The sequence below is a fragment of the Staurois parvus genome, unplaced genomic scaffold, assembly GCF_062004578.1.
Source record: "Staurois parvus isolate SC_StPar_1 unplaced genomic scaffold, SC_StPar_1.0 ptg000110l, whole genome shotgun sequence".
NCBI classification, from domain to species: domain Eukaryota; kingdom Metazoa; phylum Chordata; class Amphibia; order Anura; family Ranidae; genus Staurois; species Staurois parvus.
Window position 1 is genome coordinate 240,965 of NW_028317906.1, and position 14,471 is coordinate 255,435.

Sequence of the window (14,471 nt, forward strand, 5' to 3'; positions counted from 1 at the left end):
CCATCAAATGATGGGGCGTCCTTACATTCCTAACACATCACCCCGTCCATGTCAGTAGAGATCCATTAGGAGATTTGTCCCCATTGAGATCTGATGGGTTTTCAAAGTGTTCCTTTCATTTTTTTGAGCAGTGCATATATATATATATACACACACACACATACACTGTATTTTTCTCAGCACAGTGTGGTGTGATGCAAACCTTGGCCACGGGAAAAAAAATTGCCTGCAAATCATACCCGACCCCTTTTTTGTGGCACACCACAACGCATGACATATCGTGCTGTAGTACAGGAACTCCTCTGCAGTAAAAGTGAGTTGGGGTGTCATTGCAACTGCGGTATGTTGGGGTGCCATGAAAAAATAATGGCATCACATGGCACTGCAATGTGACATATATGTGAGCCCGACCCCAACTTTTTAGTTTTCTTTTTACTCCAGCATTAGGCGGAACACTGCCCTCTGCAGGACAAAGACGTCATATCAGGTTTACTGTTATACACTATATTGCCAAAAGTATTGGGCTGCCGGCCTTTCCACGCACATGAACTTTAATGGCCTCCCAGTCTTAGTCCGTAGGGTTCAATATTGAGTTGGCCCCGCCCTTTCCTTGCACATGAACTTTAATGGCCTCCCAGTCTTAGTCCGTAGGGTTCATTACTGAGTTGGAACAAAAAGTCCAAGCGCTAAGACCCAGATATATGGGGGCCACTTGCCCATGGCTGCTAGTGTCACACTGAAGAAAGTGATAATTGATTGCAAAGAAACCAGCCCTGAGGAGAATGTGGCTTAAGATCCATATAAACCCCACATGATTCCATAAAGGGTATGCTTTTATTTCATGAAAACGTCATTGGGAACAAAATTCATCCAGAAAACTCATCTGAAACACTGGATGAGTTTTCTGGATGAATTTTGTTCCCAATGAAGTTTTCATGAAATAAAAGCATACCCTTTATGGAATCATGTGGGGTTTATATGGATCTTAAGCCACATTCTCCTCAGGGCTGGTTTCTTTGCATTCAATATTGAGTTGGCCCCGCCCTTTGCAGCTATAACAGCTTCAACTCTTCTGGGAAGGCCGTCCACAAGGTTTAGGAGGGTGTCTATGGGAAGGTTGGACCATTCTTCCAGAAGCACATTTGTCAGGTCAGGCACTGATGTCGGGGGGGGAGGCCTGGCTCGCAGTCTCCACTCTAATTCATCCCAAAGGTGTTCTATGGGGTTGAGGTCAGGACTCTGTGCAGGACAGTCAAGTTCCTCCACCCCAAACTGGCTCCTCCATGTCTTTATGGACCTTGCTTTGTGCACTGGTGCGCAGTCATGTTGGAACAGGAAGGGGCCATCCCCAAACTCTTCCCACAAAGTTGGGAGCATGAAATTGTCCATAATGTCTTGGTATGCTGACGCCTTAAGAGTTCCCTTCACTGGAACTAGGGGGCCAAGCCCAACCCCTGAAAAACAACCCCACACCATAATCCCCCCTCCACCAAACTTTACACTTGGCACAATGCAGTCAGGCAAGTACCGTTCTCAGACCCAGACACGACCATCGGATTGCCAGACAGAGAAGCATGATTGGTCCCTCCAGAGTACACGTCTCCACTGCTCTAGAGTCCAGTGGCGACGTGCTTTACACCAAGGCATCCGACACTTTGCAGTGCACTTGGTGATGTCAGGCTTGGATGCAGCTGCTCGGCCATGGAAACCCATTCCATGAAGCTCCCTACGCACTGTTGTTGGGATCATCTGAAGGCCACACCAAGTTTGGAGGTCTTTAGCTATTGACTCTGCAGACAGTTAGCGACTTCTGCGCACTGTGCGCTTCAGCATGCGCTGACCCCGCCCTGTCATGTGACGTGGCCTACCACTTGGTGGCTGAGTGGCTGTTGTTCCCAGTTGCTTCCACTTTGTTATAATCCCACTAACAGTTGAGCGTGGAATATTTAGTAGCCAGGAAATGTCCCGGATGGACTTATTGCCCAGGTGGCCATCTATCACGGGACCACGCTTGGAGCTATTGACTCATCCATGACATCACCACAAGAGGGTTCTAGTGCAAAGGGACCTAGCACCTGATGACACTATTCTTCATTATCACACATTATTCTGGGACAGCGGTAGACTAGCTAACGTCACCTGCTTACAAGCACCTCAGTCTTGTTTTTGAGATTCAAGATCTAAGACGTAAGCCATGTGATTCAGCTTGGCAGCAAATCTGAAATATATCTCAAATTATTGGGTGGTGTGGCCAACCGGATGTTTCTTTGTACTATAGATTGTTACATTCACTGACTTGTGAAGTTTGTCCTGATTGACTGTTGTCACTGGGACTGAAAGTCATGAGAAAATTCAAAATTTTGGGTTATCACCAGAAGAACAGAGAGGAAATCTTCTGATTGGGAAGTTCAGGCTTTAGATATAATTCAATGTAAACCTTTTACCTGCGCTGGGTAAGTCCCCCTCCCCCGACCGATTCTTGTGTTGGCGTTAACATCCCACCTGACTTGGTTGCTGGTTGAGGACTGCATCATGCTGGGCTGAAGGCCTATTCATCCTGAGGTCACCTTCCCCCTCATGGTGTTCTCTGGCTGAGGTTGCTCAATTCTCTGCCAGCCCTTCTCATTTCCAGCCTGACAAAAGGATTAATTGCTAAAATATTTCACTGCTCAATGGCATTCCCGCTCCGGAGCCCTGAAAGAGGACGCCTCACTTACGGGGGTTTCTTAATTGACCTTCCATAATGCCACAATAGTGGTGACCTCCCGAATGGACAGCCATAAAATTGGTACTAAACACAGCCAATGAATTGGGTAGACACAATGGATTCCCTTAGTTGCCCGTATATAAATATATTTAAAAATATTCTTCCCAAATATATTGCCATATATTTGAAATGCTACAATTTTGGCCGTATTCAATATATTTCAAAATATATTTCAATAAAGATATATATACTGCATATTGAAATGCGTTTTTATTACAAAATATATGAAAAATATTTTTTAAAGATACATTTCAAATAGACTGTATGTCTTTAAAAATACAAATCTACATTTTTGGAATGCATTTACAAATATATGTAAAAATATATGTTAAAATTACTTTTTTATATGTTAAAAAAATCTGAAGAATCTATTTTAAAAAATATATAATATATATTTTTAAAAATATATTCTTCAAAATATATTCTTCAGATTTTGGTTTTAACTTTTTTATAAGTTAAAAACAAAATCTGAAGAATATATTTTTAAAAATATATATTTTTAAAATAGATTCTTCAGATTTTTTTAACATATAAAAAAGTAATTTTAACATATATGTTTACATATATTTGTAAGTGCGTTCCAAAAATGTAGATTTGTATTTTTAAAGACATACAGTACATTTGAAATGTATCTTTAAAAATATTTTTCATATATTTTGTAATAAAAATGCATTTCAACATGCAGTATATATTAAAAATTACTTTTTTATATGTTAAAAAAATCTGAAGAATATATTTAAAACTATATTCTTCAAAATATATTCTTCAGATTTTGTTTTTAACTTTTTTATAAGTTAAAAACAAAATCTGAAGAATATATTTTTAAAAATATATATTTTTAAAATAGATTCTTCAGATTTTTTTAACATATAAAAAAGTAATTTTAACATATATTTTTACATATATTTGTAAATGCGTTCCAAAAATGTAGATTTGTATTTTTAAAGACATACAGTCTATTTGAAATGTATCTTTAAAAATATTTTTCATATATTTTGTAATAAAAACACATTTCAACATGCAGTATATATTAAAAATTACTTTTTTATATGTTAAAAAAATCTGAAGAATATATTTAAAAATATAATGAAAAATATTTTTAAAGATACATTTCAAATATACTGTATGTCTTTAAAAATACAAATCTACATGTTTGGAACGCATTTACAAATATATGTAAAAATATATGTTAATTTACTTTTTTATATGTTAAAAAAATCTGAAAAATATATGTTAATTTACTTTTTTATATGTTAAAAAAATCTGAAGAATCTATTTTAAAAATATATTCTTCAAAATATATTCTTCAGATTTTATTTTTAACTTTTTTATAAGTTAAAAACAAAATCTGAAGAATATATTTTTAAAAATATATATTTTTAAAATAGATTCTTCAGATTTTTTTAACATATAAAAAAGTAAATTAACATATATTTTTACATATATTTGTAAATGCGTTCCAAACATGTAGATTTGTATTTTTAAAGACATACAGTATATTTGAAATGTATCTTTAAAAATATTTTTCATATATTTTGCAATAAAAACGCATTTCAAAATACAGTATATATATATATATATATATATATATATATATATTGCATGTTAAAATGCATTTTTATTACAAAATATATGAAAAATATATAAATTAATTAAATATATATATATATATATATAATATATTTATTTATTGAAATATATTTTGAAATATATTGAATATGGCCAAAATTGTAGCATTTCATATATAATTTTCTTCTATGTGGGTTTTTAGAGGCTTTTATTCAGCTTTAGCTTCACTTTGTTTTGTAGGTATTGCAGGTATGAAATATCCCAGGATGCACTGGGAAAACAACAAACGAACCAGAAACGCATCATCAGCAATCACTTGTGGTTCATGTGTATATATTCTGGGAGTGTCTGGTGCAGATGTCACTTCTGATGTGCAGCGAGGAGCAGCAGGGAGGTGAGCGGGGTCCAGACCACAGCAGAGCAACTAGCAGATGGCACACTTAGAGGTTGATTTACTAAAAGCAAATAGATTGTGCACTTTGCAAAGTGGAGTTACACTCGGCAAGAGCAGTTGCTCCAGAGCTTAGTAAATGAGCAGAAGCCCAGCTGACTTCCATTATCCAATCGTTTGCAAGCTAAAATATTTTTTTCTTTTTTTCTTGCACGTGATTGGGTATTCTCAAAGCTCTGGAGCAACTGCTCTTGCAGAGTGCAACTGCACTTTGCAAAGTGCACAGTCTATTTACCTTTAGTAAATCAACCCCACGGTGTGCAACATGGGAACGCTACAGGGGAAGGTGAGTGTGGACTGGAGAAAGAAGACTGAGCGGCAGAGGATCAGCAGAGCTAGGGGTTACTACTGAGTGGGGGATCAGCAGAGCTGGGGGTTACTACTAAGAGGAGGATCAGCAAAACTGGGGTTACTACTGAGTGGGGGGGTTAGCAAAACTGGGGTTACTACTGGGTGGGGGGTCAGCAAAACTGGGGTACTACTGAGTGGGGGATCAGCAAAACTGGGGTTACTACTGACTGGAGGATTAGCAGAGCTGGGGTTACTACTGAGTGGGGGATCAGCAGAGCTAGAGGTACTACTGAGGGGAGGAACAGCAAAGCTGGGAGTTACTACTGAGTGGGGGATCAGCAAAAATGGGGATATTACTGAGTGGAGGATCAGCAGAGCTGGGGATTACTACTGAGTGGGGATCAGCAGCGCTGGAGAATATTACTGAGTGGGGGATCAGCAGAACTGGAGGTTACTACTGAGTGGAGGATTGGCAGAGCTGGGGGTTACTACTGAGTGGAGGATCAGCAGAGCTGGGGGTTACTAGTGAGTGGAGGATCAGCAGAGCTGGGGGTTACTAGTGAGTGGAGGATCAGCAGAGCTGGGGATTACTACTGAGTGGAAGATCAGCAGAGCTGGGGGTTACTACTAAGTGGAGGATCAGCAGAGCTGGGGGTTACTACTGAGTGGAGGATCAGCGGAGCTGGGGATTACTACTGAGTAGAGGATCAGCAGAGCTGGAGGTTACTACTGAGTGGGGGATCAGCAGAGCTGGGGGTTACTACTGAGTGGAGGATCGGCAGAACTGGGGGTTACTACTGAGTGGAGGATCGGCAGAGCTGGGGGTGACTACTGAGTGGAGGATCGGCAGAGCTGGGGGTGACTACTGAGTGGGGGATCAGCAGAGCTGGGGGTTACTACTAAGAGGAGGATCAGCAAAACTGGGGTTACTACTGAGTGGGGGGGTTAGCAAAACTGGGGTTACTACTGCGTGGGGGGTCAGCAAAACTGGGGTACTACTGAGTGGGGGATCAGCAAAACTGGGGTTACTACTGAGTGGAGGATTAGCAGAGCTGGGGTTACTACTGAGTGGGGGATCAGCAGAGCTAGAGGTACTACTGAGGGGAGGAACAGCAAAGCTGGGAGTTACTACTTAGTGGGGGATCAGCAAAAATGGGGATATTACTGAGTGGAGGATCAGCAGAGCTGGGGATTACTACTGAGTGGGGATCAGCAGCGCTGGAGAATATTACTGAGTGGGGGATCAGCAGAACTGGAGGTTACTACTGAGTGGAGGATCGGCAGAGCTGGGGGTTACTATTGAGTGGAGGATCAGCAGAGCTGGGGGTTACTAGTGAGTGGAGGATCAGCAGAGCTGGGGGTTACTAGTGAGTGGAGGATCAGCAGAGCTGGGGGTTACTAGTGAGTGGAGGATCAGCAGAGCTGGGGGTTACTACTGAGTGGAAGATCAGCAGAGCTGGGGGTTACTACTAAGTGGAGGATCAGCGGAGCTGGGGGTTACTACTGAGTGGAGGATCAGCGGAGCTGGGGATTACTACTGAGTGGGGGATCAGCAGAGCTGGGGGTTACTACTGAGTGGAGGATCGGCAGAACTGGGGGTTACTACTGAGTGGAGGATCGGCAGAGCTGGGGGTGACTACTGAGTGGAGGATCGGCAGAGCTGGGGGTGACTACTGAGTGGAGGATCGGTACAGCTGGGGGTGACTACTGAGTGGAGTATCAGCAGAGCTGGAGGTTACTACTGAGTGGGGGATCGGCAGAGCTGGGGGTTACTACTGAGTGGAGGATTGGCAGAGCTGGAGGTTACTACTGAGTGGGGGATCGGCAGAGCTGAGGGTTACTACTAAGAGGAGGATCGGCAGAGCTGGGGGTTACTACTGAGCTGGGATCTGCTGAACAAGGATACCATTGAGCTGGGGATCTGCTGAGTGGGGGAACTACTGAGCTCGGGTTCTACTTGCCCCCTTTAAAACAAATAGATAACCAACACACACAGGGCATTTGCCAAGCTTCAAAAAAGCATCATTGAAGCATCAAAAACACATAAAAGAAAGCATGTTGAAGAGTTAGGCGAGTTAGGTGCTGAAGCCGAAGCGAGTGTAAATGAGCCCTAAGAAACAATTTCATGAGAAGTAGATTTCGGGCCGTTAAGCATTGGATGTTGATTGGTTTTGGAGAATGAGGATATCACTTAGTGTCACTTTAAACTTTTTTTTTTTTTTTCAAACTCCCCCCCCCCCCCCCCCCCCCAGTCACTTTAAATGGCATAAAATGTCACATCCTGACCTCTGCAGGGGGCCACCTCCTCCAAATCTAGCATGTCCTTATAAAACACACAGCAATTACACTGTAAACACTCTAACATGCCTTCTATTTAAAGGGCCCCTCCTTCTCCTGAGGCAGCAGCTTGCCCCCCCCCTCTTCCCCGGGGCAACTACGCCCACCCTTCAGCCAGCTCCCAGGGAGTGAAGCACTCCGCCTACAACTGAAGACCTGCCAGCAAGACGCCCCACAGCACTGAGCTGCTCATTTCATGGGGGGAGGAGGTGAGGACAATCACAATGAGAATGACAACAAAATGCTAATAACCCCAGAGGTGATTTTTGTTTGTTCGGAGGTGCAGCCCCCTGTAGACCACATTGGGTACTGCATGTGGCGGAAGGGTCCCAAAATTAGAAACAACACGAGTTGACATAAAATGATTACTTCTGTATAATTTTGATAATGAACATCTCTCCATTTTTTTTTTTTTTTTTAAATCAAAATATATGTAAACCCAAAATCTACATTTTCGTATGTCTGCGATCATATTTTGTGTCGTTTTCTTAAACTTTGTGAAAGTTTTTCAGTGTTTCTTACCTGGAGATCCTGCCAATAACAGCGCTTCCTGTTGCAGTCTGACCACACTAAACCACCGCCTTTCATCTAGCAGCAGCGTTGTCAGGCCTCTGTAGGTGCTCCTTCTCTCTGCTTCATTTTAGGATGGAGGATAGTCGACATGGGATGTCTGCAATATTTAGTGTCTTTTTCTTGAACTTTGTGAAAGTTTTTCTGTGTTTTTTACCTGGAGATCCTGCCAATAACAGCACTTCCTGTTGCAGTCTGACCACACTAAACCACCGCCTTTCATCTAGCTCCTTCTCTCAGCATCATTCTAGGATGGAGGATAGTCGACATGGGATGTCTGCAATCATATTTAGTGTCGTATTCTTAAACTTTGTGAAAGTTTTTCAGTGTTTCTTACCTGGAGATCCTGCCAATAACAGCACTTCCTGTTGCAATCTGACCACATTAAACCACCGCCTTTCATCTAGCAGCAGCGTTGTCAGGCCTCTGTAGGTGCTCCTTCTCTCAGCATCATTCTAGATGGAGGATAGTCGACATGGGATGTCTGCAATCATATTTAGTGTCTTTTTCTTGAACTTTGTAAAAGTTTTTCAGTGTTTTTTACCTGGAGATCCAGCCAATAACAGCACTTCCTGTTGCAGTCTGACCACACTAAACCACCGTCTTTCATCTAGCTCCTTCTCTCGGCATCATTCTAGGATGGAGAATAGTTGACATGGGAAGTCTGCAATATTTAGTGTCTTTTTCTTGAACTTTGTGAACGTTTTTCAGTGTTTTTTACCTGGAGATCCTGCCAATAACAGCACTTCCTGTTGCAGTCTGACCACACTAAACCACTGCCTTTCATCTAGCAGCAGCGTTGTCAGGCCTCTGTAGGTGCTCCTTCTCTCAGCATCATTCTGGATGGAGGATAGTCGACATGGGATGTCTGCAATATTTAGTGTCTTTTTCTTGAACTTTGTGAAAGTTTTTCTGTGTTTTTTACCTGGAGATCCTGCCAATAACAGCACTTCCTGTTGCAGTCCGACCACACTAAACCACCGCCTTTCATCTAGCTCCTTCTCTCAGCATCATTCTAGGATGGAGGATAGTCGACATGGGATGTCTGCAATCATATTTAGTGTCGTATTCTTAAACTTTGTGAAAGTTTTTCAGTGTTTCTTACCTGGAGATCCTGCCAATAACAGCACTTCCTGTTGCAGTCTGACCACACTAAACCACCGCCTTTCATCTAGCAGCAGCGTTGTCAGGCCTCTGTAGGTGCTCCTTCTCTCAGCATCATTCTAGGATGGAGGATAGTCGACATGGGATGTCTGCAATCATATTTAGTGTCTTTTTCTTGAACTTTGTGAACGTTTTTCAGTGTTTTTTACCTGGAGATCCTGCCAATAACAGCACTTCCTGTTGCAGTCTGACCACACTAAACCACTGCCTTTCATCTAGCAGCAGCGTTGTCAGGCCTCTGTAGGTGCTCCTTCTCTCAGCATCATTCTATGATGGTGAATAGTCGACATGGGATGTCTGCAATATTTAGTGTCTTTTTCTTGAACTTTGTGAAAGTTTTTCTGTGTTTTTTACCTGGAGATCCTGCCAATAACAGCACTTCCTGTTGCAGTCCGACCACACTAAACCACCGCCTTTCATCTAGCTCCTTCTCTCAGCATCATTCTAGGATGGAGGATAGTCGACATGGGATGTCTGCAATCATATTTAGTGTCGTATTCTTAAACTTTGTGAAAGTTTTTCAGTGTTTCTTACCTGGAGATCCTGCCAATAACAGCACTTCCTGTTGCAGTCTGACCACACTAAACCACCGCCTTTCATCTAGCAGCAGCGTTGTCAGGCCTCTGTAGGTGCTCCTTCTCTCAGCATCATTCTAGGATGGAGGATAGTCGACATGGGATGTCTGCAATCATATTTAGTGTCTTTTTCTTGAACTTTGTGAACGTTTTTCAGTGTTTTTTACCTGGAGATCCTGCCAATAACAGCACTTCCTGTTGCAGTCTGACCACACTAAACCACTGCCTTTCATCTAGCAGCAGCGTTGTCAGGCCTCTGTAGGTGCTCCTTCTCTCAGCATCATTCTATGATGGTGAATAGTCGACATGGGATGTCTGCAATATTTAGTGTCTTTTTCTTGAACTTTGTGAAAGTTTTTCTGTGTTTTTTACCTGGAGATCCTGCCAATAACAGCACTTCCTGTTGCAGTCTGACCACACTAAACCACCGCCTTTCATCTAGCAGCAGCGTTGTCAGGCCTCTGTAGGTGCTCCTTCTCTCAGCTTCATTTTAGGATGGAGAATAGTCGACATGGGATGTCTGCAATCATATTTAGTGTCTTTTTCTTGAACTTTGTAAAAGTTTTTCAGTGTTTTTTACCTGGAGATCCAGCCAATAACAGCACTTCCTGTTGCAGTCTGACCACACTAAACCACCGCCTTTCATCTAGCTCCTTCTCTCGGCATCATTCTAGGATGGAGAATAGTTGACATGGGAAGTCTGCAATATTTAGTGTCTTTTTCTTGAACTTTGTGAACGTTTTTCAGTGTTTTTTACCTGGAGATCCTGCCAATAACAGCACTTCCTGTTGCAGTCTGACCACACTAAACCACTGCCTTTCATCTAGCAGCAGCGTTGTCAGGCCTCTGTAGGTGCTCCTTCTCTCAGCATCATTCTGGATGGAGGATAGTCGACATGGGATGTCTGCAATATTTAGTGTCTTTTTCTTGAACTTTGTGAAAGTTTTTCTGTGTTTTTTACCTGGAGATCCTGCCAATAACAGCACTTCCTGTTGCAGTCCGACCACACTAAACCACCGCCTTTCATCTAGCTCCTTCTCTCAGCATCATTCTAGGATGGAGGATAGTCGACATGGGATGTCTGCAATCATATTTAGTGTCGTATTCTTAAACTTTGTGAAAGTTTTTCAGTGTTTCTTACCTGGAGATCCTGCCAATAACAGCACTTCCTGTTGCAGTCTGACCACACTAAACCACCGCCTTTCATCTAGCAGCAGCGTTGTCAGGCCTCTGTAGGTGCTCCTTCTCTCAGCATCATTCTAGGATGGAGGATAGTCGACATGGGATGTCTGCAATCATATTTAGTGTCTTTTTCTTGAACTTTGTGAACGTTTTTCAGTGTTTTTTACCTGGAGATCCTGCCAATAACAGCACTTCCTGTTGCAGTCTGACCACACTAAACCACCGCCTTTCATCTAGCAGCAGCGTTGTCAGGCCTCTGTAGGTGCTCCTTCTCTCAGCATCATTCTAGGATGGAGGATAGTCGACATGGGATGTCTGCTATCATATTTAGTGTCTTTTTCTTGAACTTTGTGAACGTTTTTCAGTGTTTTTTACCTGGAGATCCTGCCAATAACAGCACTTCCTGTTGCAGTCTGACCACACTAAACCACTGCCTTTCATCTAGCAGCAGCGTTGTCAGGCCTCTGTAGGTGCTCCTTCTCTCAGCATCATTCTGGATGGAGGATAGTCGACATGGGATGTCTGCAATATTTAGTGTCTTTTTCTTGAACTTTGTGAACGTTTTTCAGTGTTTTTACCTGGAGATCCTGCCAATAACAGCACTTCCTGTTGCAGTCTGACCACACTAAACCACCGCCTTTCATCTAGCTCCTTCTCTCAGCATCATTCTAGATGGAGGATAGTCGACATGGGATGTCTGCAATCATATTTAGTGTCGTATTCTTAAAACTTTGTGAAAGTTTTTCAGTGTTGCTTACCTGGAGATCCTGCCAATAACAGCACTTCCTGTTGCAGTCTGACCACACTAAACCACCGCCTTTCATCTAGCAGCAGCGTTGTCAGGCCTCTGTAGGTGCTCCTTCTCTCAGCATCATTCTAGATTGAGGATAGTCGACATGGGATGTCTGCAATCATATTTAGTGTCGTTTTCTTGAACTTTGTGAAAGTTTTTCAGTGTTTCTTACCTGGAGATCCTGCCAATAACAGCACTTCCTGTTGGAGTCTGACCACACTAAACCACCGCCTTTCATCTAGCTCCTTCTCTCAGCATCATTCTATGATGGTGAATAGTCGACATGGGATGTCTGCAATATTTAGTGTCTTTTTCTTGAACTTTGTGAAAGTTTTTCTGTGTTTTTTACCTGGAGATCCTGCCAATAACAGCACTTCCTGTTGCAGTCTGACCACATTAAACCACCGCCTTTCATCTAGCAGCAGCGTTGTCAGGCCTCTGTAGGTGCTCCTTCTCTCAGCATCATTCTAGGATGGAGAATAGTTGACATGGGATGTCTGCAATATTTAGTGTCTTTTTCTTGAACTTTGTGAACGTTTTTCAGTGTTTTTTACCTGGAGATCCTGCCAATAACAGCACTTCCTGTTGCAGTCTGACCACACTAAACCACCGCCTTTCATCTAGCAGCAGCGTTGTCAGGCCTCTGTAGGTGCTCCTTCTCTCAGCATCATTCTAGATGGAGGATAGTCGACATGGGATATCTGCAATCATATTTAGTGTCGTTTTCTTGAACTTTGTGAAAGTTTTTCAGTGTTTCTTACCTGGAGATCCTGCCAATAACAGCACTTCCTGTTGCAGTCTGACCACACTAAACCACCGCCTTTCATCTAGCAGCAGCGTTGTCAGGCCTCTGTAGGTGCTCCTTCAGCTGCCTGCTAGGTCTGTGATGCCACCTACAGAACTTCTAGGAAGTCATTCAAATCCAACCTCAAAAAAAAAAAGAAGCTTTTTCATATATCTTCAACTTTTCAATAAAAACATTTTTTGGTGATCCTGCCATAAAGGTCATTGTGCAGAACGTCCTGTCCCCTTGCTCCCAGTTATTCTCCTGGGCTGCAAATGGGAGATTGCAAGCGACTGTTTCAACATGCATTACACTATCACTATCTACTGTTGTCACCATCGGGAAGAGTGCCCGAGAGACACCATGCAGTCATGGCTGGAGTGCAGGTAGACACGAAGCGGCTGTAAAGAGGCTGCAGGAGACCTGCAACACTTAGTTGCAGCAGAGGATGTATTTTATTTTAAAAGAATGGCGACTGTCTACGATACACACGGCTGGAAGCAACCTCAGTGTCACCCGGCTAGGACTTACGTAAACTTTAAAGTGGAACTAAACTCCCAAAATTAAATCAGTTCTTAATGAACATTCATCTTCATGGGCGGGAATGATGCGTCTCTGGTGTTGCAGCCTCTCGGGATTCTTCCATCACATCTTCCAGGGGGCTGTAGGACTGGGGACACAGAGCAGACGGAGGACGGTCCGGAGGAGGAAGGAAGGAGGGTCCATCACATCTTCCGGGGGGCTGTAGGACTGGGGACACAGAGCAGACGGAGGACGGTCCGGAGGAGGAAGGAAGGCGGGGGGTCCATCACATCTTCCAGGGGGCTGTAGGACTGGGGACACAGAGCAGACGGAGGACGGTCCGGAGGAGGAAGGAAGGAGGGTCCATCACATCTTCCGGGGGGCTGTAGGACTGGGGACACAGAGCAGACGGAGGACGGTCCGGAGGAGGAAGGAAGGCGGGGGGTCCATCACATCTTCCAGGGGGCTGTAGGACTGGGGACACAGAGCAGACGGAGGACGGTCCGGAGGAGGAAGGAAGGAGGGTCCATCACATCTTCCGGGGGGCTGTAGGACTGGGGACACAGAGCAGACGGAGGACGGTCCGGAGGAGGAAGGAAGGGTGGGGGGGTCCATCACATCATCAGAGTTGGCTTCCTGCACCCAAAAGGAACAGCCAGCTGAAGAAGTCCAAGATGGCAGCTTATGTCCCACTGTGCGGCCCCCGAAGAACGGATCGAAGAGGGACAAGGCTGGATACGCTAGGCAGGCACAGGCGGACCTCGGTTTATGAACACCTCGGTTAACGTAATTTTCGGTTTACGAATGAAAATCCATTGAAAATAATGGCTCGGTTTACAAATTTTTGTTTCGCAATATGAAAGGATTAAATGCTTTTCAATGCACTTACAAATTTTTTTTTTTAATCACATCCCTGTACAGTATTTATGCCTTTAATGTGCCCTTTATAAAGAGTTTTGAACAGATAGTACTTTTTTTTACTTTTTTCTGACCTCTGGAACGGATTAATTGGTTTTCAATGCATTTACGAATTTTGTTCGGAATACTAACGGATTAATTGTTTTTCAATGCATTTACGAATTAATTTTTCATCATGTCCCTGTACAGTATTTATGCCTTTAAAGTGCACTTTATAAAGAGTCTTGAAAAGATAAGACTTTTTTTCTGACCTCCGGAACGGATTAATTGGTTTTCAATGCATTTATAATTTTTTTTTAATCATGTCCCTGTACAGTATTTATGCCTTTAAAGTGCACCTTAGAAATAGTTTTGAACACATAAAACTTTTTTTGATTTTTTTTCTGACCTCTGGAACGGATTCATTGGTTTTCAATGCATTTACGAATTTTTTTCGCAAAATGAACGGATTAATTGGTTTTCAATGCATTTATGAATTTTTTTTTTTAATCATGTCCCTGTGCAGTATTTATGCCTTTAAAGTGCACTTTAGAAATAGTTTTGAACAG